A 14,528-nucleotide genomic window follows, 5' to 3' on the forward strand; every position below is an offset into this window, starting at 1 on the left:
AAAACCTTCGAATTTTGCCCACAAACTTTAAATTTTGCCTAAAAATCTACATTTTTTGCCTCAAAACCTCCATTTATTGCCCAAAAAAGTTGCTGCGATTTTAAATTTTTTTTCGCCCCCGGTGAAAAAAATCGTGGTTCACCATTATTGGTGGTCTATTGGTTTAAAGAAAATCATGTCATCTCTAAGGATCGAACCCATGATCTCTCTCTATACCATGATACATGGGGGAACCGTTGGGCTATGCCCACAAGTTGAGGTTAAAATTATTTTAACTATAAAATTTTTAAGGTTGCCTAATGGTTAGATGTTCGAATAAAATGATAGTGAGATTCGACCCTTACTGGCTACATTACGGAGTCTTGCTTTTAAGAAAAAAAAAAAAAACGATAAATAGTTAACGAATTGAAGACGGTTAGATGTTTACATATTTGCGGTTTTCACCCTTGATATGTTTATCGAAATCCAACAAAGAAAATGATTACTAATGTGATAGATAATAATAATCTGATGCAAAAGAAATTGGTGCCCCACAAAGACATAAACAATCAAGAACCAAAATCTGTTTGTATCCTTAACTATCGATGGATACTACAATTAATTGTTTAATTATCACATCCATAATTCAAACCACCAATGAAGTTAACAACTCATGTTCATAACAAAGTTTTCATTCATTTTTTTGTCTGCAAACCATAAATTCTTCTCTTGTTTTAATCGTACAAACAAAACAATTACTATAAGAACCATACAACACCCTGTTCTACTTTCCAAATTTGTTGGTTCCAGCTGAAGTTTCATACTCCAAATTCTTACTATTCTGATCTTCATAAAAAAATGACCACTTGTTTTATGTCTTATGTACCCTGCTACAAAACGAGCTCGTTAAACTGTGACGACTGGTGTATCATAGGTGGTTTAAAGATCAATGGAATGTTCGTTAGAAGGAAAATGAGCCGGATCACCATGACTGTTGCCTCGGTGGCAGGTGTAAATTGGAAGACGCTTGTTGAAAGTCGAACCATGATCCCAACTCAAAAGCAATTTGTGGACCCTTTTCGACAAGGGCTAATAATATTGAATGGGGTCAGGTACAGACAAATAGTCGTTGTACGCTCTTATGAAGTTGGAACTGATAAAACCGCAACTCCCCAAAGTCTTCTAAATCTTCTCCAGGTTTATTTTGTGTTAACTTATGGGAAGTAAGATTTAGCAACTACATTGTGGAATATATATGGATAGTTTTGAAACTTACATGTAATAGAAAAAACGTGCAGGAAACCGCGTTGAATCATGTATGTGTTGGAAATATGTTCTCGGGTTGGCTACGGTCCGACCGTGGTTTGACCGTGGTACATATATTCCGAAGATATGCCCATGATATTAAATAATAAAAGTCCATTTATCCTATTCGGTCACACACAAAGGCCAATCGTAAATTGTTTGATATACCTTCTAATCGGAAATTAATTTATTAATCATTAGTTAATGGTTTAATAAATTAAGTAAGTTTTTTTTATTTGTATACATATACTTAAAAATCTAAATATGTAGAGATTTGATTAGATTTTGCAAATCATATTTTATATAAGATATAAGATTTCATTTGATTTATAAAATATGATTTGATTTTGTAAATCTTATTTTATATAAAGATTTGATTTTGCAAATCTTTTCAAATCTTTATTTATTATATTTGTACTAGATGTATTATTGTATCAATTATGTAATATATAATACCAAGTCTTGGTATTGGAGATGTCATGTTAAAGATACAAAACACACATACAAAATTGCTATTTTTCTCTTTCTCATTTTCAAGTAACCAAAATACTTGAAATATATAATTGGGTTCGGTTTTGGTGGAAATAAGAAAGAAGAAAAGATCCGTTAAGTAAAAGGTATAGATCGAAGCAAGGTTGGAACTTTGGGTGTCTACCGTTTAGAGGAATCCTTCTTTGGGTTATCAAATTCGATCTTCAGAAGGCTACAAAGGTTGTAATCTAACCTCTTCTTGTTCGGTTTCATTAATTTGTTTTGTTTACTAAAGTTTTGTACAATGATCCGTGTAAAAGTATGATTTTGTAAAGTTTTAAAAATGCTTCCGCTCGCTTTGTATTTGTATCATACTCCAACAATGGTATCCGAGCCATCTTGTACAAGTTTTAGCAAACTTTTCTTATGATATTTAGTTTTGATGGATGTGTTGTGCATGATTCTTGGAGATGATCATGCATAACAAACATGCAAAACAAGTATCATGATTTATGTTTTATGTTTCCAAAATACTAATTTGAATCTTAGATTTTGGCAAAATGTAAAATGGGTTAAACTCATTTTTTTTCATTTAAGAAATATTTTTTCAGCTTGGACAGTCCATCTTTGATGGAGTGTTATGGGGCTTTAAACTCAATATTATTGTATGAGACCAATTGCATTTGAAAGCTAACTGAAAGAACTTAAATTTGAAAAAAACAAACATCGAAAACGGACTAGAAATGAGTAAGATATGACCATATGAAGTTGCATGTATGAATCTGCCAAAATCCGAAAATTTGATAAGGTAACTTGCATGTTGACTAAAAGAGATTCAAAATTTAGGAAAATAAAGTACATAAATTATATTCATGTTTTATATGAAATGAGAAAATTAAAATTGTTAATTTTAGACTTTATTCTTTGTTAAAGTGGATAAATCTCCAACATGTTTTAATTCACTTAATATGTTTTTTTGGATAGTTTTGACATGAAAACCATACTTACAAAATATGAAGTGGGTTTACATACATAAGTTATGTAAAGAAGGATTGATATTTGTTATGTGCCATTAAGTGTTATTTAAATCAATCCTTACCGAAACATGTTTCATAATATGGATGTTTGGCACTCCATTTGTAATATATATGATTATTGTATGAAATCGGTAGTATTTGCCTCTATAAGACCCTTGTGTGAATGTTTGGTTGTGTGATTTAATTTATTATTTATTCGGGATGAATGTAATAATTTATTAAACGACTTGCATGTCGTCTTTCTTATTTATTCGGGATGAATGTAATAATTATTAAACGACTTGCATGTCGTAGTTCTTTTTCATATTGTATTTGTAGTAGTATAGAAAATAAAATAGTTATTTTGTAAAATAATACAACCAAGATTGGAATCACGAAGATGATGTTCACAAGGCGTCCTTTCCGAGCATTTAATGGAGATGGTGGTTTTAGTGGGAGCCGATTCTCACACATGGTTTTGTCCCTAGTTGACCCCGTTTTTTCGTGTGTTGGCTCACCGAAAAACGCATAGGATTAGAGGCATACTACCGATAATTGCGTGTCATGATTATTATTGTGTTCTTATTTGTCTATGTCATGCTAGCTAGAAAATTAGTATAGAAACAAAAGACAATAATCACTTAAAATGGTTTGGTTAAAATTAGTCTAACAAACGCAACACGCAATACATAATTAGTAAATGTTTTAAAATGGAATAAACTACTTTTGCTAACAGAAAACAAAACCCCATTTTAAATGTAAACTTTACGCTACCCATTGAGTAGTACACACATCCGAACCTTCTACTTGTTAGAGTTCGCGATACCCGAGAGTCTTGGGCCGGACTTTAATTGGGTGTTGGGAAGGGTGAGGTGAATTTCGCGATACCCGAGAGTCTTGGGCCAAATTTCACGTGTATCTATCACGGACGGTTTACAATCTGAAATCGTGGTTCGCGGCAAACCCGCCACGAGGAAGGATTAGCGTAGAAGGGATTAAACATGCCAAGTGAAATAATTGATTATCACTAAATCCCGCAGAACCTAAGAATTTCATAATGGATGAAATTGGGAATATAGTTAACTACCTAAATAGCTTATGATTGGCGATCCGCGGTAAACCCGTCGTTACCATAAGTGAAATATGGATCTTAGCCTTGTTAATTATATTTGTTTGAATATTGAACACACTTGGGTAATTATCTTAACAAGGATTAAACATATCAAACTAACTAATACAACTTACTTTAAAAATATGATAGATGTCTGCAACAAACACAAATCCTACTCCGTCATCAATCACTAATTTCTGCCTTAAAGAGCTCCTCGAAAAGGACAAGCTTACGGGCTTGAACTACATGGACTGGCTTCGCAACCTAAGAATTGCTCTTAGGATGGAAGGAAAGATCAGGGCAATTTAGGAACCCTTACCGGCAGAACCCGGATCGAGAGCTACTCAAGCGGCTAGGGACGAGTTTGAAAAACGTCGTTTCGAGTCTAATAAGATAGCATGGTTGATGTTGGCGACCATGTCTCCGGAGCTCCAAAAGGGCATGGAGAGCTTAGGGTCGTATGACATGCTTAACCAACTCAAGGACATGTTCTAACAACAAGCAAAGTAAGAAAGGTTTGACACCGTGAAAGCTCTCGTATCTTGTAAAATGGCAACGGAAAGTAGCGTTAGTGTCCATGTACTACAAATGAAAGGGTACATAGACCGACTGGAGCGCTTGGTTTTTCCATAAGTTAGGAGCTTGCAACGGATTTTATCCTGAACTCGCTGACTAGTAGGGATGGCGCCCGCGGGTAACGGGCACGGGTTCTATAAACCCGCGACCCGCCCATCGGGTTTCTTTTTTGCACATTGAGACCCATTACCCGCCCACGGATAAAAACTTTTCACCCATGCCCGTGACCCGCGGATACCCATGACCCGCGGGTACCCCGCGGGTAATAATAATATATAACTTCTAATAAGAAAATCCAAATAATTTTATTAATTATAAAACGATATGTTCAAGCTATATGTATAATGACGTCAAAATTAAGTTTTTTATTTTTATTTAATATTATATTTTTAATCATCATTCAAATACCAGTAAAATATCTTTTAAATTTAATAATTGTACGTATTAATTCATGGGTAAATTAAGAAAAGTCTCATGTATTCACGGGTCGGGTTTTACCCGCGACGGGTAGTATATACCCGCGATCTGCCCGCGACCCGTCAGCGGGTATAAATTTTCACCCGTACCCGTGCCAGCGAGTAAGGTTTAATGATTTTACCTGCCCATCGCGGATCGGGTACCCGCGGTTCACGGGTTTTTTCTTGCCCATTGCCATCCCTACTGACTAGTGCATATGAAGGATTCATTATGAACTATAATATTAACAATATAGAGAAACCAATCATGGTGCTCCATGGCATGTTGAAAACCGCTGAGGTTAACATGGCCAAAGCTAAACCTGCAACTACCGTCCTAGCCATTCGTGAAGGTAGGATCAAGAAGAAGAAAAACAAAACAAAGGGCAAGAACAAGGGCAAGGGTAAGGTTGGCACGTCCAACTTCAAACCTAAACCTAAGGGCATTGCTAACTCTTCTACTTCAAAGATACCGCAAACCAAGTCTCATGAAGAAGCAATATGCTTTCATTGTGGGGATAAAGGACATTGGTGGCGCAATTGTACGAAGTACTTGAAGGAACTTAATGAACTACGGGCTAAGGGAGTCGTCGTACCTTCAGGTTTGTTCATGATTGAACTAAACAATACTACTATTTCTAATTACTGGGTATTGGACACAGGATATGGTACTCACATTTGTACAAATGTGCAGGGACTCACAAGAAGTAGGAAGCTGAAGATCGGAGAGCTCAATCTAATCATGGAGAATAAGAACGTTGCCTCTGTTGATATGATTGGAGAATATAAGCTCACTTTTGATTCTGGTCTATGTATTATTTTGTCTAATGTTTGCTACAGTGCCGAAATGGTAAGAAACATTATATCATTTGATGTTTTATTTAATGATGGTTTTGATTTTAGTTTTGATAATGGATCAATACTTGTTTACAAGAATGAAATATTTTATTTCAAAGCTAGTCCTCGTAGAGGTATCTTAGAAACAACAATAAAGCTAAATGATAGTTCAATCTATAATGTTGATTCATCCAAAGATGGTTTGGATAAAACGTATCTATGGCATTGACGCATTGTCGTTTAGGCCATATAAACAAGAAACGCATAACAAAACTCCAGTCAGATGGAATTTTAGAGTCATTTGATGTTACATCATATGAAGAATGTGAATCTTGCTTGTTAGGAAAAATGACAAAAACACCTTTCACAGGATACTGTGAAAAGGGTAAGGATCTGTTGGAGTTGGTACACACTGATGTGTGCGGTCCATTCAGATCGCTTACTAGACACCAGGAACGATACTTCGTTACATTTACTGATGACTTCAGTAGATATGGTTATGTTTATTTAATTAAATAAAAGTCTGAAACTTTGGGAGTGTTCAAGGCATACCAAAATGAAGTAGAAAATCAACTGAACAAAAGAATTAAGATTCTCAGATCTGATAGAGGTGGTGAATATCTTAATGATGAATTTTGTGATCATCTACGGGGTTGTGAGATAATCTCACAATTAGCTCCTCCTAGAACACCACAACATAATGGTGTGGCTGAAAGGAGGAATCGAACATTACTTGATATGGTTCGATCCATGATGAGCCGCACAAAGCTTCCAATCAGTTTTTGGAGTTATGCCCTACAAACTGCCGCAAGGATCCTTAACCTCATCCCAACCAAGAAAGTTTCTAAAACACTTTATGAGATATGGCATGGTAAAACTGTATCTCTCTCATATATAAGAATCTGGGGTTGTGAGGCTTACGTTCGTAGTGAAGCTCAAGATAAACTTGAACCCAGATCCGAAAAGTGTTTATTTGTTGGTTACCCGACTGATTCTTTTAGATATTTGTTTTACAACTCTACTGAGAACAAAGTCTTTGTGTCCCGAAGGGGAGTCTTCCTTGAAAAGGATCTCATATCAAAAGGAACCAGTGGGAGCAAAATTGACCTTGAAGAAATTCAAGAATCAACCGACATGGAAACCGATATTGGAACTGATTCTCCTCAAGAGGTCAACGAGCCTGTAGTTGAAAGAGAAACTAACCTACAACCACCACCCATACGTAGATCTGATAGAGTGCGCCGAACATCAAAGAAATATAGTTTACACATATTTGAGGGTGATGACAAAAATATAGATTCTGATGAACCTATTACCTATCAGGAAGCAATGACAGGCCCCGAGTCTGCCAAATGGAAGGAGGCTATGGACAACGAGATCCAATCAATGCATGATAATCAAGTCTGGACCTTGATTAATCGTATACCAGGTAGTAAAACCATTGGGTGTAAGTGGGTCTTCAAGAAGAAGACAGATATGGATGGAAATGTACACACATTCAAAGCCAGACTGGTGGCTAAGGGTTACACGCAACAATATGGTGTAGACTATAATGAAACTTTTTCACCAGTAGCTATGTTGAAATCCATTAGAATACTTCTTGCCATAGCTGCATTTTATGACTATGAGATATGGCAAATGGATGTAAAAACAGCTTTCCTTACTGGTAAGCTAACAGAGGATGTGTTTATGACACAACCTGAGGGTTATGTACATCCTAAGTATCCTAATAGTGTGTGCAAGCTTCAAAAGTCCATTTATGGACTTAAACAAGCTTCTCGTAGCTGGAATCTTTGCTTTAATGAGAAAATCAAAGAATTTAGTTTTATTAGAGGCGAAGATGAGCCATGTGTCTATGTTAGGTCTAGTGTAAGTGTTGTAGTCTTCCTTGTACTATATGTCGATGACATATTACTTATGGGAAACGATATCCTGACATTGAAAGATGTCAGAGCTTGGCTAGGGAAATGTTTCTCCATGAAAGACATAGGAGATACATCATATATTTTGGGAACAAAGATCTATCGAGATAGGTCAAGGAGATTAATTGGGCTAAACCAAAGTACATATATAGATAAGATACTGAAGAAATTCGGTATGCATAACTCCAAGAAAGGGTGCATTCCTATGAACCCTGGAATGATATTGAGCAAGTCTCAATGTCCTAATTCTGACTTGGAATCAGCTACCATGAGTCGGACTCCATATGCTTCAGCTATAGGATCGATCATGTATGCGATGATTTGCACTAGGCCTGACGTGTCGTATGCACTAAGCATGACTAGTCGTTATCAGGCCAATCCTGGTGAAGCTCATTGGATAGCAGTCAAGAACATTCTAAAGTATCTTAGGAGGACTAAAGAGATGTTCTTGGTCTATGGTGAGAATGACTATGTGACGACCCGAAAATTTCTGACCAAATTTAAACTTTAATCTTTATATTATTCCGACACGATAAGCAAAGTTTGTTAAGTTAAATCTCAAGAATTTTAAACTGTGTTCATACATTCATTATAACCTCGACCAAATTCCGACGATTCACGAACCGTTATATATAAATAGATATGTATATGTATGTATATATATATTATAACTTGAGAATATTAATAAAGTATTAAACGTATAATACTTTACACAAACGTATTTGTTTCAATATGATTTTCGACGAAAAAAAAATATATTAAATGATTGAATTATCAGAAACATTGAATTATGATTACAAGTCTCTATTGAGAGGTCCACTATGATTTGAGAAAATCTATTCCTCTTAACGATATTCAGCATAATTTGTAAAGTTATTTATAAATAAAAACAAAACGTTTCATTTACGAAAGTTAGACAAAAGTTAGTGGAGAATTGGTTTCCATAATATTCTATTAATCTATTTTCAAACGTACAAAGAAGTTTTCAGTTTAAAAAGAACTTTATTATTAAAACGTATATAACTTTTATAGATATCTAGAATCACTTTTGACAACTCATTACTTAACCAGTATAATAAATATAACGATATTTATATTTTATTTCATTAAATATATATAACGATTTAAATTAATATTATATATATTTATACGCGTATTATACATACATAGTTTTTTTATACTTTTACTATACTTTAACTTTACCTTTACTTTACTTTTACTTTACTTTAACTTTAATAATTCACTTTAATAATTCATACTTTAATAATTCACTTTAATAATTCATACTTTAATAATTCATTTTTTTAATTCAAAAATCTATTATAAATAGAATTCAATAGGTTTCATTATTTCATAAAAACTTGAAAATATATTTCTCTAAACTCTCTCAATTGATTTATATATATATTTGCTCTGTATTATTTCAAGATATTATTAGTATACACAAAATATTACGACCGAGTGCTCTCCGAGTGATTTCAAAATAGTTTTTTTGAATGAGTCGAAGCTAAGGAAATTATGGGTTATAGCTATGGAGGTGATGGGTATGGTTCATGGGTATGCTCGTGAGGTCAATCTAGTGTTTATCATCTCCGTTGCGTCTACGTACTTTCCTGCAATATTGAATCTCAATATTGATATGTTCGTGAATCCGAGGCCAACCTTGCACTTATTAAATGACGTTATATGTATTTTTACTACGAAATACAGTATTGTGAGTTTCATTTGCTCACTTTTATATATATTTTTGGGACTGAGAATACATGCGCTGTTTTTATAAATGTTTTACGAAATAGGCACAAGTACTAAAACTAATTCTACGTGGGTTTAAACCAGAAATATACCCTTAGCTTGGTAACGTTAAACTACTTGTCTATGTACGGTAGGCGCGAATCCTAAAGATAGATCTATTGGGCCTGACAAACCCCATCCTGACTATGGGATGCTTTAGTACTTCGAGGTTATTTTAAACACACCTGATCTGGTGTACTTCAGAGGGTAAAACATGAACGTTAAGGCTTGTTACCGGGTGCCTACAACTTATAGAATACTTTTATACACTTGCGAGTGTACATATATTTATAAACGGAAATCTTGTGGTCTATTAATATATTGAAATGATTGTTATGATAAACCTATGAACTCACTAACCTTTTGGTTGACACTTTAAAGCATGTTTATTCTCAGGTATTAAAGAAATCTTCCGATGTGCATTAGCTCATTTTAAGGATATTACTTGGAGTCATTTATGGCATATTTTGAAAGACGTTGCATTCGAGTCATTGAGTTCATCAAGATTATTATTAAGCCAATTATAGTTGGATGTATTATGAAATGGTGTGTATGCCGTCAACTTTCGTTGTAAAGAAAGTTTGTCTTTTAAAAACGAATGCAATGTTTGTAAAATGTATCATATAGAGGTCAAATACCTCGCGATGTAATCAACTATTGTGAATCGTTTATAATGTATATGAACGGGTCCTTTCAGTTGGTATCAGAGCGGTGGTCTTAGCGAACCAGGTCTGCATTAGTGTGTCTAACTGATAGTCGTTAGGATGCTTAGTGAGTCTGGACTTTGACCGTGTCTGCATTTCAAAAGTTTTGCTCATCATTCTTGTCGGAAATTACCTGCTTATCATTCTGAGTCTAGACATCTTATTGCATTGATTGCATGAATAGTGTATAGACAAAATTCATATCTTAGCGTATCTGCTAATTCATATCTTAGAGTATCTGTTACTGTAAACTTTGCCTGACATATTCCGTAAATTCCTCCGTAATCTACGAAACCTTTTGCTCTATATAATTATAATACCACCCGATAGCCGGAAAATCATTTCATATTTAAAAATTCTTTATTCAATTGTACGAAATGGAATTCGTCATTAGTTCAAGTCCCTCGGATTCCGAAATGGAATCCCACTCAAGTTCCGAAAGCAGTGTGACCGGAATGGATCAACCAATTAGTCATCATCTATTCTGGATGAATTGTGGATGGGTTCGTAGCCTCCTTAATCATTGGAGACAAGAAGAAGGTGATCCCTTCCATCCACCACATTGCCCTCTTGGCGAAGAACCTGAAGCACTTACCGGCGAACTTATCCGAAACACCATTTTCTCTCTTATTTCTAGAGTATCTCGTCATGATTACATACTACACCAAATTCTAGATTTTATTTATCCGCTCGTCCGAACCGACAAACACCCCGGTGTAATAGAAGAAGTCAACGAGCTTCGCGCTCGGGTAGTGGCTTTGGAGAATATGGTGCAAAGGTTACAAACACCAGCAGCAGCAGCAGCATAAACAGTACCACCATCAGCAACACCAACAGTACCATCACCACCACCAACAACAACATCCACATCTCACACCGCAACATCACAATATGTATCTCAAACATCAACGTCATACGCCCTGTAAATATCTAGGAATATCAACAACAACAAATGATGAAGTATTAATTCATAAACTTCATTGAAGAGATATCTCTGCGGCAGTTATGTAATCTCCAAAATCTTAGAGATTATTTAATTCTGACCGTAAATCGGATGAGTGAACGGAGATGGTAGAGTAGAAACTTTGATCGAAAATGGTGTACGATTTACAAGTTAGAATTGTTTTACCAACAGCATCAACAGGACCGTAGCATCATCAACACAGTCAGTGCCGTCAGTATCGTCAGAATTAACAGCACCTGTAACATCACAAACTCTGTCAGTTTAAGAATCATTGTGGACATCATTACGAATCAACAACAAATATATTGTATCAACGAGTTATGAAGTATTAACTCATTTCCAATCGAAAGATTTATATGTATAAATTTTTAAACCATAATAAATCTTCCCGTACTAAGCTATTATGTGTGAATCTTAACTACTCAGTTAATTCATATTACAAATATGCAATGATGTACGTCCTTCGTCCGCAACTTAACCATCGTTAATTACAATCTCTGTCTCAATTTAATAAAAAATCCAATTCATAATAAATCAAGTGTATTATTCGAATATATGTTTGATTTTACACTTTCATCATCGATGTACTCGAAACTTTTCAAATAACATCATTCGTACCTTGCGAAGTTCACAAGAATTTCACGAAAACCAACAAATAACAAAGTAATGATTCATAATTTCAATATTATTGAAGAAATACTTATGCAATTTATAAAGTTTTAGGGATTACTCAATTCTAGTTCCAACCATAAAACAAATGAGTTTAATTTAATATTAACTCATTAAATCTATATTACATCTAAAGAAAATATACACATATATTTTCATAAAGACTGTAATAAACTTCTTTTGTACAAAATATTAATTGTGAAATTTTTTTTAACAGGTAGGTAATACCCGAGAGATATATAAATTCACAATTAATATATTACATTTTTCGAAACTGATTCAGCAATCATCAACTATACTCCCTACTTTCACAACAATATCCATTCTTTCATATAAATTAAAACAATCATACTCATTCAAATTCAATTACATATTCTGATTTTGAAATCGCATAATTCAATTCGAAATATAATCAGTATCATCACTCTTAGATTCCTATATCTTTCAAAGCTATACTTTGACTTCAAAACTGTGTTAGAACATCATATGTATTAACGATTACAATATGTGCTCAAACCCTTCGAAATTCCTGAAGACACTTCAACTAAGGAACAATCGAGATGATGATCCAACCACATGTTACCCACAGTTATACACCTGAAAAACTCTCAAAACCCAAGTCATAGTTCGACACGTATCCGTGTTAGACCCTTTGGCATTTACTAGCTAAAATAACTTTTCAATTCCGTTTCAAAATAGACAGTTTTGTCACAGCTCCAGCAAGTCATCTTCGACTTCTCAATCAAAACAGTCTTATTATAACCTCGATAGATACGTTGCCCTTTCGCCAACGTTACCGGGGAATCGTTTATATTCACCACATTAGCAATAAACTTACCAACAACTTCATTGATCTTTGACTTTCCAAAAAAAAAAAAATCATTATAATTATCGAAACCCTATCATATACTCATTCGTACCTTATAACAAGAATTGCCATACCAATTATTGACAATCAGCAATCAGTATTTTGAAACCTCGCAGCATGTCTACATCAACAATTACATATACACACAACGTCTACCTCCAAGACTTACATTCTTTGAATGAGAAATTTTTGAAAAACACCCTAAACTGCGAACCAGTTCTCGAAATTTTGAAAAATGCTGATGAAGCAGCAAAAACTGTAAACGACCTTAATAGTAAAAAGTTGGATGATAAAGGATAGTATATTGGCAAAGCTCAGAAAAAGAGAAGCTTTGGAACTGGAAAACGGATTGAGCAAAGTATGAAGGAGGCTGTGAACAAATCACAAAGGCTGAACCTGCCTTCAAAGAATCCAAATGATTCAGTACTTGCTGAAGTCATTAACGAATACCTTGCTCCTGACTCTAAACCCCTGCGGACAATATCCTTCATCATCCTCTGATATTAGACAATCTAAGATATCATCGTATTTTTCATTATAAATATCATCCATACTTCTGAAGATATTTTTATAATTATTCTTATCTGAAATCATTTACCTCTTCGCGCTATCTGTATTATATCATAAAAGAAACTATTTTAGTTTCTAAATTCTGAAACATTCGAGTTTAAAATAGGAATATTCTTGAAGAAGTGTTGGGAGCTGAAGCATGAGTTAGTATAATATAATGACACTTGATTAATGTGATTATATTACAGTAATTCATGCTGAGTTTCTAAATGGAACATGATGATTCACAGATCATAACGTCATCATGTGCTATGTTACACGACTCTTGTATTCTCTTTGATCTCTAAATATCAAGAAAATATTTCTTGATGATTCGGCCTTTTCCGAGGTATTCTGGTAATTTGACAAGTCAAGATTGTGTCATTACAATTTCCTTCCTAGAACATTAACAATGTTCATTCCGAAATTTATATCTGCGAATTCTGGACCATTACAAGCGGTGCTTAATCGCAAGAAGAAGAAACGAAAGGACAAAGCTCCGAACTAGAAATGGGAGTATAAATCATAGCAAATAGAAGAGAGCATTAACTGTGGATGACAATGATTATAGAAGAAGCAAGGACTTTGAAATATAAGGGAAGATATAAAACCCAACAACAACCCAGAAATCATAAACCGTATATATCAATGCATATAGCAATATAAAGACACGAGAGAACTAAAAACACTATAAAACCAAGAGTATAATAGAAGTAAATAGATTCTTCCGGAGGCAGATGAAAAAGAAGAGCGACAGATATGAAAGTGAGGAGTATATCAAGAATCAGCACTGGATGAAACATATTGACAAATACTTTAAAATATGAGTTGAGAAGGTGTGAGTTGTAAGAAAACAAATGAGGTGGATTTATAGTGAAATATCCGACAGAGAAATCAAAATGGATTATCGCATTAATTCGAAGAGGATCATAATTTCCTTAATCGCCGAATAATCAAATCCAATATAGATTACAAAGATTTTCTTTTCGGAGATCAATCGTGATGACGTCAAAAGATACGACGAGTCACTATTATCTTATTTCATTCATTTACGATAACTTCACTCACACGCTTCGAGTAATCGAATTATTTTATCCATTCTTCTTGAACATGATAAAACTCTATAATCGTTATAATAACATTCTCATTGTTAGTCATGACGACCTCTATCAAATTTCGGGGACGAAATTTCCTTAACGGGTAGGTACTGTGACGACCCGGAAATTTCCGACCAAATTTAAACTTTAATCTTTATATTATTCCGACACGATAAGCAAAGTTTGTTAAGTTAAATCTCAAGAATTTTAAACT

General features: G+C 34.4%; 1 pseudogene; it reads left to right on the top strand.

The window, feature by feature from the left end:
- The first annotated feature begins 837 nt into the window (after positions 1 to 837).
- LOC139856857 (palmitoyl-acyl carrier protein thioesterase, chloroplastic-like) overlaps positions 838 to 14,528 on the top strand; it is a 36,015-nt pseudogene continuing 22,324 nt past the window's right edge.

This window comes from Rutidosis leptorrhynchoides, chromosome 7 (genome assembly GCF_046630445.1).
Source record: "Rutidosis leptorrhynchoides isolate AG116_Rl617_1_P2 chromosome 7, CSIRO_AGI_Rlap_v1, whole genome shotgun sequence".
Taxonomy (NCBI): Eukaryota; Viridiplantae; Streptophyta; class Magnoliopsida; order Asterales; family Asteraceae; genus Rutidosis; species Rutidosis leptorrhynchoides.